Consider the following 13,663-nt stretch of genomic DNA (forward strand, 5'->3'; position numbering starts at 1 on the left):
GTGACTCCTAATAAAGAGGGGGTTACTCCCTCTGAGGGTGTGCACACTGGGGGTGTACAATCGTCTGAGAAGGGGTTGAAAATTTTCCGATGGGGAGATGATATTACTCAGAATATGAGAAAGAGGCTGGGGGTCCAGAAGGCTCCCAGAAGCCAGGGGGGCGGGCCGGGGGTGGCGGCTGGGAGCCCGATCGCGGGGGGTGCCTGCACCCCCGGCGAGGGGGCTCCCAGAAGCCAGGGGGGCGGGCCGGGGGTGGCGGCTGGGAGCCCGATCGCGGGGGGTGCCTGCACCCCCGGCGAGGGGGCTCCCAGAAGCCAGGGGGGCGGGCCGGGGGTGGCGGCTGGGAGCCCGATCGCGGGGGGTGCCTGCACCCCCGGCGAGGGGGCTCCCAGAAGCCAGGGGGGCGGGCCGGGGGTGGCGGCTGGGAGCCCGATCGCGGGGGGTGCCTGCACCCCCGGCGAGGGGGCTCCCAGAAGCCAGGGGGGCGGGCCGGGGGTGGCGGCTGGGAGCCCGATCGCGGGGGGTGCCTGCACCCCCGGCGAGGGGGCTCCCAGAAGCCAGGGGGGCGGGCCGGGGGTGGCGGCTGGGAGCCCGATCGCGGGGGGTGCCTGCACCCCCGGCGAGGGGGCTCCCAGAAGCCAGGGGGGCGGGCCGGGGGTGGCGGCTGGGAGCCCGATCGCGGGGGGTGCCTGCACCCCCGGCGAGGGGGCTCCCAGAAGCCAGGGGGGCGGGCCGGGGGTGGCGGCTGGGAGCCCGATCGCGGGGGGTGCCTGCACCCCCGGCGAGGGGGCTCCCAGAAGCCAGGGGGGCGGGCCGGGGGTGGCGGCTGGGAGCCCGATCGCGGGGGGTGCCTGCACCCCCGGCGAGGGGGCTCCCAGAAGCCAGGGGGGCGGGCCGGGGGTGGCGGCTGGGAGCCCGATCGCGGGGGGTGCCTGCACCCCCGGCGAGGGGGCTCCCAGAAGCCAGGGGGGCGGGCCGGGGGTGGCGGCTGGGAGCCCGATCGCGGGGGGTGCCTGCACCCCCGGCGAGGGGGCTCCCAGAAGCCAGGGGGGCAGGCCGGGGGTGGCGGCTGGGAGCCCGATCGGGGGGCGTGCCTGACCCCCCGGCGATGTGGCTCCCAGAAGCCAGGGGGGCCGGCCTGGGTTGGCGGCTGGGAGCCCGATCGCGGGGGGTGCCTGACCCCCTCGCGATGGGGCTCCCAGAAGTCAGGGGGGCCGTCCGGGGGTGACTCCTGGCAACCTGATCTGGATATTTGGAAGAGTATCACAAGTGGTTGTCCAGTGTCTGTGATACTGAGATTAATATCTGTCTCTCGGCCTTGGAATATTGAGCAGGATGAAACAGGGTGAATGTCCACCCTGTGCCACATTGCGAGTAATATCAGCCTGTCCCCTCCATGGATATTAAGAACAATATCCCAGACTGGGTGTACGCCTCCTGCTGTACAGAGTGCAATATCATCCTCTCCCTCCCAGGATAGTAATTACAATATCACTGGGCGGGAGCACACAGCCTGTGAATTATTATCATCCTCTCCAACTCCGTATACTAGGAACTATATCTCAGAGAAACTGTCCCCTCAGTGCCATATTCGGACAAATAGCAAAGGCTTCTTCCGGGAATATTAGGAGCAATATTACCACGTAGCTATCCATCCATTGCTATAATTGGAGTCATGTGATACTCTACCCCCGTTCATATTAGGATCAGTGTCACGTGCTGAGTGTACACCTACTGCGATATTAAAACTAAAGTCCTGCTTTCCGACCCTGGTTATTAAGAACAGCATCACAAGGAGGTTTACACTTCCTGTGGAATGAGGAATAATAATATGATTATTAATCATCAATGATCGATTTTAATAATTATCAATGATACTAAAAATTCATAAGATACCATTATTAATTATGGATAATGATTTTCAATACATGATTATGCCTGCTTTCAATTAATTATTAATATTAATGCCATCAAATAATATTATTAGTTCCTAATACTAATCATTATTGTATTCCCAGCATCACCGGGTATTGATTTAAGTCACATTAATTGCTAATATCATAATATTATTATTAATAGTGATATTACTAATAATTATGAATACAAATGGTTAACCTTTTAAACCAGTATTCATTTTTACTCTCTTTATTGTGATCATTAATATCAATAATTATTATTAATATTAATATAATTATTAATATTAATGATTAATAGACTTGCTCCTGATGTAAACCCGGGAGAGGACGATGTTAATTTCTATATCACAACGGTGTACACCCCCCGTGACAGAGTTTCCAACTTCTGCTTGGGAGAGGAGGATATGACAATCAGTTTCACTGGAAGTAGAAACAACGGTGGGATACTGTTCTGAATATTCAGGGAGGAAGAGGCTGATGTGACTCCTAATAAAGAGGGGGTTACTCCCTCTGAGGGTGTGCACACTGGGGGTGTACAATCGTCTGAGAAGGGGTTGAAAATTTTCCGATGGGGAGATGATATTACTCAGAATATGAGAAAGAGGCTGGGGGTCCAGAAGGCTCCCAGAAGCCAGGGGGGCGGGCCGGGGGTGGCGGCTGGGAGCCCGATCGCGGGGGGTGCCTGCACCCCCGGCGAGGGGGCTCCCCGAAGCCAGGGGGGCGGGCCGGGGGTGGCGGCTGGGAGCCGGATCGCGGGGGGTGCCTGCACCCCCGGCGAGGGGGCTCCCCGAAGCCAGGGGGGCGGGCCGGGGGTGGCGGCTGGGAGCCGGATCGCGGGGGGTGCCTGCACCCCCGGCGAGGGGGCTCCCCGAAGCCAGGGGGGCGGGCCGGGGGTGGCGGCTGGGAGCCCGATCGCGGGGGGTGCCTGCACCCCCGGCGAGGGGGCTCCCCGAAGCCAGGGGGGCGGGCCGGGGGTGGCGGCTGGGAGCCCGATCGCGGGGGGTGCCTGCACCCCCGGCGAGGGGGCTCCCCGAAGCCAGGGGGGCGGGCCGGGGGTGGCGGCTGGGAGCCCGATCGCGGGGGGTGCCTGCACCCCCGGCGAGGGGGCTCCCCGAAGCCAGGGGGGCGGGCCGGGGGTGGCGGCTGGGAGCCCGATCGCGGGGGGTGCCTGCACCCCCGGCGAGGGGGCTCCCCGAAGCCAGGGGGGCGGGCCGGGGGTGGCGGCTGGGAGCCCGATCGCGGGGGGTGCCTGCACCCCCGGCGAGGGGGCTCCCCGAAGCCAGGGGGGCGGGCCGGGGGTGGCGGCTGGGAGCCCGATCGCGGGGGGTGCCTGCACCCCCGGCGAGGGGGCTCCCCGAAGCCAGGGGGGCGGGCCGGGGGTGGCGGCTGGGAGCCCGATCGCGGGGGGTGCCTGCACCCCCGGCGAGGGGGCTCCCCGAAGCCAGGGGGGCGGGCCGGGGGTGGCGGCTGGGAGCCCGATCGCGGGGGGTGCCTGCACCCCCGGCGAGGGGGCTCCCCGAAGCCAGGGGGGCGGGCCGGGGGTGGCGGCTGGGAGCCCGATCGCGGGGGGTGCCTGCACCCCCGGCGAGGGGGCTCCCCGAAGCCAGGGGGGCGGGCCGGGGGTGGCGGCTGGGAGCCCGATCGCGGGGGGTGCCTGCACCCCCGGCGAGGGGGCTCCCCGAAGCCAGGGGGGCGGGCCGGGGGTGGCGGCTGGGAGCCCGATCGCGGGGGGTGCCTGCACCCCCGGCGAGGGGGCTCCCCGAAGCCAGGGGGGCGGGCCGGGGGTGGCGGCTGGGAGCCCGATCGCGGGGGGTGCCTGCACCCCCGGCGAGGGGGCTCCCCGAAGCCAGGGGGGCGGGCCGGGGGTGGCGGCTGGGAGCCCGATCGCGGGGGGTGCCTGCACCCCCGGCGAGGGGGCTCCCCGAAGCCAGGGGGGCGGGCCGGGGGTGGCGGCTGGGAGCCCGATCGCGGGGGGTGCCTGCACCCCCGGCGAGGGGGCTCCCCGAAGCCAGGGGGGCGGGCCGGGGGTGGCGGCTGGGAGCCCGATCGCGGGGGGTGCCTGCACCCCCGGCGAGGGGGCTCCCCGAAGCCAGGGGGGCGGGCCGGGGGTGGCGGCTGGGAGCCCGATCGCGGGGGGTGCCTGCACCCCCGGCGAGGGGGCTCCCCGAAGCCAGGGGGGCGGGCCGGGGGTGGCGGCTGGGAGCCCGATCGCGGGGGGTGCCTGCACCCCCGGCGAGGGGGCTCCCAGAAGCCAGGGGGGCGGGCCGGGGGTGGCGGCTGGGAGCCCGATCGCGGGGGGTGCCTGCACCCCCGGCGAGGGGGCTCCCAGAAGCCAGGGGGGCGGGCCGGGGGTGGCGGCTGGGAGCCCGATCGCGGGGGGTGCCTGCACCCCCGGCGAGGGGGCTCCCAGAAGCCAGGGGGGCGGGCCGGGGGTGGCGGCTGGGAGCCCGATCGCGGGGGGTGCCTGCACCCCCGGCGAGGGGGCTCCCAGAAGCCAGGGGGGCGGGCCGGGGGTGGCGGCTGGGAGCCCGATCGCGGGGGGTGCCTGCACCCCCGGCGAGGGGGCTCCCAGAAGCCAGGGGGGCGGGCCGGGGGTGGCGGCTGGGAGCCCGATCGCGGGGGGTGCCTGCACCCCCGGCGAGGGGGCTCCCAGAAGCCAGGGGGGCGGGCCGGGGGTGGCGGCTGGGAGCCCGATCGCGGGGGGTGCCTGCACCCCCGGCGAGGGGGCTCCCAGAAGCCAGGGGGGCGGGCCGGGGGTGGCGGCTGGGAGCCCGATCGCGGGGGGTGCCTGCACCCCCGGCGAGGGGGCTCCCAGAAGCCAGGGGGGCGGGCCGGGGGTGGCGGCTGGGAGCCCGATCGCGGGGGGTGCCTGCACCCCCGGCGAGGGGGCTCCCAGAAGCCAGGGGGGCGGGCCGGGGGTGGCGGCTGGGAGCCCGATCGCGGGGGGTGCCTGCACCCCCGGCGAGGGGGCTCCCAGAAGCCAGGGGGGCGGGCCGGGGGTGGCGGCTGGGAGCCCGATCGCGGGGGGTGCCTGCACCCCCGGCGAGGGGGCTCCCAGAAGCCAGGGGGGCGGGCCGGGGGTGGCGGCTGGGAGCCCGATCGCGGGGGGTGCCTGCACCCCCGGCGAGGGGGCTCCCAGAAGCCAGGGGGGCGGGCCGGGGGTGGCGGCTGGGAGCCCGATCGCGGGGGGTGCCTGCACCCCCGGCGAGGGGGCTCCCAGAAGCCAGGGGGGCGGGCCGGGGGTGGCGGCTGGGAGCCCGATCGCGGGGGGTGCCTGCACCCCCGGCGAGGGGGCTCCCAGAAGCCGGGGGGCGGGCCGGGGGTGGCGGCTGGGAGCCCGATCGCGGGGGGTGCCTGCACCCCCGGCGAGGGGGCTCCCAGAAGCCGGGGGGCGGGCCGGGGGTGGCGGCTGGGAGCCCGATCGCGGGGGGTGCCTGCACCCCCGGCGAGGGGGCTCCCAGAAGCCGGGGGGCGGGCCGGGGGTGGCGGCTGGGAGCCCGATCGCGGGGGGTGCCTGCACCCCCGGCGAGGGGGCTCCCAGAAGCCGGGGGGCGGGCCGGGGGTGGCGGCTGGGAGCCCGATCGCGGGGGGTGCCTGCACCCCCGGCGAGGGGGCTCCCAGAAGCCGGGGGGCGGGCCGGGGGTGGCGGCTGGGAGCCCGATCGGGGGGCGTGCCTGCACCCCCGGCGAGGGGGCTCCCAGAAGCCGGGGGGCGGGCCGGGGGTGGCGGCTGGGAGCCCGATCGCGGGGGGTGCCTGCACCCCCGGCGAGGGGGCTCCCAGAAGCCAGGGGGGCGGGCCGGGGGTGGCGGCTGGGAGCCCGATCGCGGGGGGTGCCTGCACCCCCGGCGAGGGGGCTCCCAGAAGCCAGGGGGGCGGGCCGGGGGTGGCGGCTGGGAGCCCGATCGGGGGGCGTGCCTGCACCCCCGGCGAGGGGGCTCCCAGAAGCCAGGGGGGCGGGCCGGGGGTGGCGGCTGGGAGCCCGATCGCGGGGGGTGCCTGACCCCCCGGCGATGGGGCTCCCAGATGCCAGGGGGGCGGGCCGGGGGTGGCGGCTGGGAGCCCGATCGGGGGGCGTGCCTGACCCCCCGGCGATGTGGCTCCCAGAAGCCAGGGGGGCCGGCCTGGGTTGGCGGCTGGGAGCCCGATCGCGGGGGGTGCCTGACCCCCTCGCGATGGGGCTCCCAGAAGTCAGGGGGGCCGTCCGGGGGTGACTCCTGGCAACCTGATCTGGATATTTGGAAGAGTATCACAAGTGGTTGTCCAGTGTCTGTGATACTGAGATTAATATCTGTCTCTCGGCCTTGGAATATTGAGCAGGATGAAACAGGGTGAATGTCCACCCTGTGCCACATTGCGAGTAATATCAGCCTGTCCCCTCCATGGATATTAAGAACAATATCCCAGACTGGGTGTACGCCTCCTGCTGTACAGAGTGCAATATCATCCTCTCCCTCCCAGGATAGTAATTACAATATCACTGGGCGGGAGCACACAGCCTGTGAATTATTATCATCCTCTCCAACTCCGTATACTAGGAACTATATCTCAGAGAAACTGTCCCCTCAGTGCCATATTCGGACAAATAGCAAAGGCTTCTTCCGGGAATATTAGGAGCAATATTACCACGTAGCTATCCATCCATTGCTATAATTGGAGTCATGTGATACTCTACCCCCGTTCATATTAGGATCAGTGTCACGTGCTGAGTGTACACCTACTGCGATATTAAAACTAAAGTCCTGCTTTCCGACCCTGGTTATTAAGAACAGCATCACAAGGAGGTTTACACTTCCTGTGGAATGAGGAATAATAATATGATTATTAATCATCAATGATCGATTTTAATAATTATCAATGATACTAAAAATTCATAAGATACCATTATTAATTATGGATAATGATTTTCAATACATGATTATGCCTGCTTTCAATTAATTATTAATATTAATGCCATCAAATAATATTATTAGTTCCTAATACTAATCATTATTGTATTCCCAGCATCACCGGGTATTGATTTAAGTCACATTAATTGCTAATATCATAATATTATTATTAATAGTGATATTACTAATAATTATGAATACAAATGGTTAACCTTTTAAACCAGTATTCATTTTTACTCTCTTTATTGTGATCATTAATATCAATAATTATTATTAATATTAATATAATTATTAATATTAATGATTAATAGACTTGCTCCTGATGTAAACCCGGGAGAGGACGATGTTAATTTCTATATCACAACGGTGTACACCCCCCGTGACAGAGTTTCCAACTTCTGCTTGGGAGAGGAGGATATGACAATCAGTTTCACTGGAAGTAGAAACAACGGTGGGATACTGTTCTGAATATTCAGGGAGGAAGAGGCTGATGTGACTCCTAATAAAGAGGGGGTTACTCCCTCTGAGGGTGTGCACACTGGGGGTGTACAATCGTCTGAGAAGGGGTTGAAAATTTTCCGATGGGGAGATGATATTACTCAGAATATGAGAAAGAGGCTGGGGGTCCAGAAGGCTCCCAGAAGCCAGGGGGGCGGGCCGGGGGTGGCGGCTGGGAGCCCGATCGGGGGGCGTGCCTGCACCCCCGGCGAGGGGGCTCCCAGAAGCCAGGGGGGCGGGCCGGGGGTGGCGGCTGGGAGCCCGATCGCGGGGGGTGCCTGACCCCCCGGCGATGGGGCTCCCAGATGCCAGGGGGGCGGGCCGGGGGTGGCGGCTGGGAGCCCGATCGGGGGGCGTGCCTGACCCCCCGGCGATGTGGCTCCCAGAAGCCAGGGGGGCCGGCCTGGGTTGGCGGCTGGGAGCCCGATCGCGGGGGGTGCCTGACCCCCTCGCGATGGGGCTCCCAGAAGTCAGGGGGGCCGTCCGGGGGTGACTCCTGGCAACCTGATCTGGATATTTGGAAGAGTATCACAAGTGGTTGTCCAGTGTCTGTGATACTGAGATTAATATCTGTCTCTCGGCCTTGGAATATTGAGCAGGATGAAACAGGGTGAATGTCCACCCTGTGCCACATTGCGAGTAATATCAGCCTGTCCCCTCCATGGATATTAAGAACAATATCCCAGACTGGGTGTACGCCTCCTGCTGTACAGAGTGCAATATCATCCTCTCCCTCCCAGGATAGTAATTACAATATCACTGGGCGGGAGCACACAGCCTGTGAATTATTATCATCCTCTCCAACTCCGTATACTAGGAACTATATCTCAGAGAAACTGTCCCCTCAGTGCCATATTCGGACAAATAGCAAAGGCTTCTTCCGGGAATATTAGGAGCAATATTACCACGTAGCTATCCATCCATTGCTATAATTGGAGTCATGTGATACTCTACCCCCGTTCATATTAGGATCAGTGTCACGTGCTGAGTGTACACCTACTGCGATATTAAAACTAAAGTCCTGCTTTCCGACCCTGGTTATTAAGAACAGCATCACAAGGAGGTTTACACTTCCTGTGGAATGAGGAATAATAATATGATTATTAATCATCAATGATCGATTTTAATAATTATCAATGATACTAAAAATTCATAAGATACCATTATTAATTATGGATAATGATTTTCAATACATGATTATGCCTGCTTTCAATTAATTATTAATATTAATGCCATCAAATAATATTATTAGTTCCTAATACTAATCATTATTGTATTCCCAGCATCACCGGGTATTGATTTAAGTCACATTAATTGCTAATATCATAATATTATTATTAATAGTGATATTACTAATAATTATGAATACAAATGGTTAACCTTTTAAACCAGTATTCATTTTTACTCTCTTTATTGTGATCATTAATATCAATAATTATTATTAATATTAATATAATTATTAATATTAATGATTAATAGACTTGCTCCTGATGTAAACCCGGGAGAGGACGATGTTAATTTCTATATCACAACGGTGTACACCCCCCGTGACAGAGTTTCCAACTTCTGCTTGGGAGAGGAGGATATGACAATCAGTTTCACTGGAAGTAGAAACAACGGTGGGATACTGTTCTGAATATTCAGGGAGGAAGAGGCTGATGTGACTCCTAATAAAGAGGGGGTTACTCCCTCTGAGGGTGTGCACACTGGGGGTGTACAATCGTCTGAGAAGGGGTTGAAAATTTTCCGATGGGGAGACGATATTACTCAGAATATGAGAAAGAGGCTGGGGGTCCAGAAGGCTCCCAGAAGCCAGGGGGGCGGGCCGGGGGTGGCGGCTGGGAGCCCGATCGCGGGGGGTGCCTGCACCCCCGGCGAGGGGGCTCCCAGAAGCCAGGGGGGCGGGCCGGGGGTGGCGGCTGGGAGCCCGATCGCGGGGGGTGCCTGCACCCCCGGCGAGGGGGCTCCCAGAAGCCAGGGGGGCGGGCCGGGGGTGGCGGCTGGGAGCCCGATCGCGGGGGGTGCCTGCACCCCCGGCGAGGGGGCTCCCAGAAGCCAGGGGGGCGGGCCGGGGGTGGCGGCTGGGAGCCCGATCGCGGGGGGTGCCTGCACCCCCGGCGAGGGGGCTCCCAGAAGCCAGGGGGGCGGGCCGGGGGTGGCGGCTGGGAGCCCGATCGCGGGGGGTGCCTGCACCCCCGGCGAGGGGGCTCCCAGAAGCCAGGGGGGCGGGCCGGGGGTGGCGGCTGGGAGCCCGATCGCGGGGGGTGCCTGCACCCCCGGCGAGGGGGCTCCCAGAAGCCAGGGGGGCGGGCCGGGGGTGGCGGCTGGGAGCCCGATCGCGGGGGGTGCCTGCACCCCCGGCGAGGGGGCTCCCAGAAGCCAGGGGGGCGGGCCGGGGGTGGCGGCTGGGAGCCCGATCGCGGGGGGTGCCTGCACCCCCGGCGAGGGGGCTCCCAGAAGCCAGGGGGGCGGGCCGGGGGTGGCGGCTGGGAGCCCGATCGCGGGGGGTGCCTGCACCCCCGGCGAGGGGGCTCCCAGAAGCCAGGGGGGCGGGCCGGGGGTGGCGGCTGGGAGCCCGATCGGGGGGCGTGCCTGACCCCCCGGCGATGTGGCTCCCAGAAGCCAGGGGGGCCGGCCTGGGTTGGCGGCTGGGAGCCCGATCGCGGGGGGTGCCTGACCCCCTCGCGATGGGGCTCCCAGAAGTCAGGGGGGCCGTCCGGGGGTGACTCCTGGCAACCTGATCTGGATATTTGGAAGAGTATCACAAGTGGTTGTCCAGTGTCTGTGATACTGAGATTAATATCTGTCTCTCGGCCTTGGAATATTGAGCAGGATGAAACAGGGTGAATGTCCACCCTGTGCCACATTGCGAGTAATATCAGCCTGTCCCCTCCATGGATATTAAGAACAATATCCCAGACTGGGTGTACGCCTCCTGCTGTACAGAGTGCAATATCATCCTCTCCCTCCCAGGATAGTAATTACAATATCACTGGGCGGGAGCACACAGCCTGTGAATTATTATCATCCTCTCCAACTCCGTATACTAGGAACTATATCTCAGAGAAACTGTCCCCTCAGTGCCATATTCGGACAAATAGCAAAGGCTTCTTCCGGGAATATTAGGAGCAATATTACCACGTAGCTATCCATCCATTGCTATAATTGGAGTCATGTGATACTCTACCCCCGTTCATATTAGGATCAGTGTCACGTGCTGAGTGTACACCTACTGCGATATTAAAACTAAAGTCCTGCTTTCCGACCCTGGTTATTAAGAACAGCATCACAAGGAGGTTTACACTTCCTGTGGAATGAGGAATAATAATATGATTATTAATCATCAATGATCGATTTTAATAATTATCAATGATACTAAAAATTCATAAGATACCATTATTAATTATGGATAATGATTTTCAATACATGATTATGCCTGCTTTCAATTAATTATTAATATTAATGCCATCAAATAATATTATTAGTTCCTAATACTAATCATTATTGTATTCCCAGCATCACCGGGTATTGATTTAAGTCACATTAATTGCTAATATCATAATATTATTATTAATAGTGATATTACTAATAATTATGAATACAAATGGTTAACCTTTTAAACCAGTATTCATTTTTACTCTCTTTATTGTGATCATTAATATCAATAATTATTATTAATATTAATATAATTATTAATATTAATGATTAATAGACTTGCTCCTGATGTAAACCCGGGAGAGGACGATGTTAATTTCTATATCACAACGGTGTACACCCCCCGTGACAGAGTTTCCAACTTCTGCTTGGGAGAGGAGGATATGACAATCAGTTTCACTGGAAGTAGAAACAACGGTGGGATACTGTTCTGAATATTCAGGGAGGAAGAGGCTGATGTGACTCCTAATAAAGAGGGGGTTACTCCCTCTGAGGGTGTGCACACTGGGGGTGTACAATCGTCTGAGAAGGGGTTGAAAATTTTCCGATGGGGAGATGATATTACTCAGAATATGAGAAAGAGGCTGGGGGTCCAGAAGGCTCCCAGAAGCCAGGGGGGCGGGCCGGGGGTGGCGGCTGGGAGCCCGATCGCGGGGGGTGCCTGCACCCCCGGCGAGGGGGCTCCCCGAAGCCAGGGGGGCGGGCCGGGGGTGGCGGCTGGGAGCCGGATCGCGGGGGGTGCCTGCACCCCCGGCGAGGGGGCTCCCCGAAGCCAGGGGGGCGGGCCGGGGGTGGCGGCTGGGAGCCCGATCGCGGGGGGTGCCTGCACCCCCGGCGAGGGGGCTCCCCGAAGCCAGGGGGGCGGGCCGGGGGTGGCGGCTGGGAGCCCGATCGCGGGGGGTGCCTGCACCCCCGGCGAGGGGGCTCCCCGAAGCCAGGGGGGCGGGCCGGGGGTGGCGGCTGGGAGCCCGATCGCGGGGGGTGCCTGCACCCCCGGCGAGGGGGCTCCCCGAAGCCAGGGGGGCGGGCCGGGGGTGGCGGCTGGGAGCCCGATCGCGGGGGGTGCCTGCACCCCCGGCGAGGGGGCTCCCCGAAGCCAGGGGGGCGGGCCGGGGGTGGCGGCTGGGAGCCCGATCGCGGGGGGTGCCTGCACCCCCGGCGAGGGGGCTCCCCGAAGCCAGGGGGGCGGGCCGGGGGTGGCGGCTGGGAGCCCGATCGCGGGGGGTGCCTGCACCCCCGGCGAGGGGGCTCCCCGAAGCCAGGGGGGCGGGCCGGGGGTGGCGGCTGGGAGCCCGATCGCGGGGGGTGCCTGCACCCCCGGCGAGGGGGCTCCCCGAAGCCAGGGGGGCGGGCCGGGGGTGGCGGCTGGGAGCCCGATCGCGGGGGGTGCCTGCACCCCCGGCGAGGGGGCTCCCCGAAGCCAGGGGGGCGGGCCGGGGGTGGCGGCTGGGAGCCCGATCGCGGGGGGTGCCTGCACCCCCGGCGAGGGGGCTCCCCGAAGCCAGGGGGGCGGGCCGGGGGTGGCGGCTGGGAGCCCGATCGCGGGGGGTGCCTGCACCCCCGGCGAGGGGGCTCCCCGAAGCCAGGGGGGCGGGCCGGGGGTGGCGGCTGGGAGCCCGATCGCGGGGGGTGCCTGCACCCCCGGCGAGGGGGCTCCCCGAAGCCAGGGGGGCGGGCCGGGGGTGGCGGCTGGGAGCCCGATCGCGGGGGGTGCCTGCACCCCCGGCGAGGGGGCTCCCCGAAGCCAGGGGGGCGGGCCGGGGGTGGCGGCTGGGAGCCCGATCGCGGGGGGTGCCTGCACCCCCGGCGAGGGGGCTCCCCGAAGCCAGGGGGGCGGGCCGGGGGTGGCGGCTGGGAGCCCGATCGCGGGGGGTGCCTGCACCCCCGGCGAGGGGGCTCCCAGAAGCCAGGGGGGCGGGCCGGGGGTGGCGGCTGGGAGCCCGATCGCGGGGGGTGCCTGCACCCCCGGCGAGGGGGCTCCCAGAAGCCAGGGGGGCGGGCCGGGGGTGGCGGCTGGGAGCCCGATCGCGGGGGGTGCCTGCACCCCCGGCGAGGGGGCTCCCAGAAGCCAGGGGGGCGGGCCGGGGGTGGCGGCTGGGAGCCCGATCGCGGGGGGTGCCTGCACCCCCGGCGAGGGGGCTCCCAGAAGCCAGGGGGGCGGGCCGGGGGTGGCGGCTGGGAGCCCGATCGCGGGGGGTGCCTGCACCCCCGGCGAGGGGGCTCCCAGAAGCCAGGGGGGCGGGCCGGGGGTGGCGGCTGGGAGCCCGATCGCGGGGGGTGCCTGCACCCCCGGCGAGGGGGCTCCCAGAAGCCAGGGGGGCGGGCCGGGGGTGGCGGCTGGGAGCCCGATCGCGGGGGGTGCCTGCACCCCCGGCGAGGGGGCTCCCAGAAGCCAGGGGGGCGGGCCGGGGGTGGCGGCTGGGAGCCCGATCGCGGGGGGTGCCTGCACCCCCGGCGAGGGGGCTCCCAGAAGCCGGGGGGCGGGCCGGGGGTGGCGGCTGGGAGCCCGATCGCGGGGGGTGCCTGCACCCCCGGCGAGGGGGCTCCCAGAAGCCGGGGGGCGGGCCGGGGGTGGCGGCTGGGAGCCCGATCGGGGGGCGTGCCTGCACCCCCGGCGAGGGGGCTCCCAGAAGCCGGGGGGCGGGCCGGGGGTGGCGGCTGGGAGCCCGATCGCGTGGGGTGCCTGCACCCCCGGCGAGGGGGCTCCCAGAAGCCAGGGGGGCGGGCCGGGGGTGGCGGCTGGGAGCCCGATCGCGGGGGGTGCCTGCACCCCCGGCGAGGGGGCTCCCAGAAGCCAGGGGGGCGGGCCGGGGGTGGCGGCTGGGAGCCCGATCGGGGGGCGTGCCTGCACCCCCGGCGAGGGGGCTCCCAGAAGCCAGGGGGGCGGGCCGGGGGTGGCGGCTGGGAGCCCGATCGCGGGGGGTGCC

This window comes from Macaca mulatta, chromosome 13, assembly GCF_049350105.2.
Source record: "Macaca mulatta isolate MMU2019108-1 chromosome 13, T2T-MMU8v2.0, whole genome shotgun sequence".
NCBI classification, from domain to species: Eukaryota; Metazoa; Chordata; class Mammalia; order Primates; family Cercopithecidae; genus Macaca; species Macaca mulatta.